Source organism: Penaeus monodon, chromosome 21, assembly GCF_015228065.2.
Source record: "Penaeus monodon isolate SGIC_2016 chromosome 21, NSTDA_Pmon_1, whole genome shotgun sequence".
NCBI classification, from domain to species: Eukaryota; Metazoa; Arthropoda; class Malacostraca; order Decapoda; family Penaeidae; genus Penaeus; species Penaeus monodon.
Window position 1 is genome coordinate 22605025 of NC_051406.1, and position 581 is coordinate 22605605.

Below are 581 nucleotides of genomic sequence, written 5' to 3' on the forward strand. Positions count from 1 at the left end.
TTTATCTTTTTGTTTTTCCGTAGCAAATTATCTTAAAACCCCCTAACGTCCCCTTTCCCCATCGAGCTTAGTGGTTACCATGAACCACGAACTCCATGGTCCCCCCTAACGCCATAGCGACCGTGGGCTCTTGGGGGGGGATGGGTTCCCTACCCCGGGACGACCACCGCTTTGCCAACGAATTCCATGTGGCCCCGGACACAAACCCCGCTATGCCAACCCCTTTAAAAACCCAAACAAAACTCAGCAACCATAGCCCCGGGGGAAACGCAACGGTAGGACTCGGGGCACGCAAAAACCTCACAAAAACCCAAATGACTCACACCACAACTACCCCCTCACCAAAAACACCAAGCATGGGAACCATGGCCTGGCTACAACCAGGGCCATGGCGGCCCCCCAACCAAAACCAGAACTCCACCACCACATCAGTGTTTCAACGACTCCGCATACCAGTCAGAGCAGGGGAACAACAGGTGATTCCAGTAGGGCGTCGGTGGAACGACCGTCAGTTTGTTTTCCAAGGGAACTTGTGTTTTGGGGATGGAACGGAGATTCTCGTTCCCCAGATTTTCACGCGC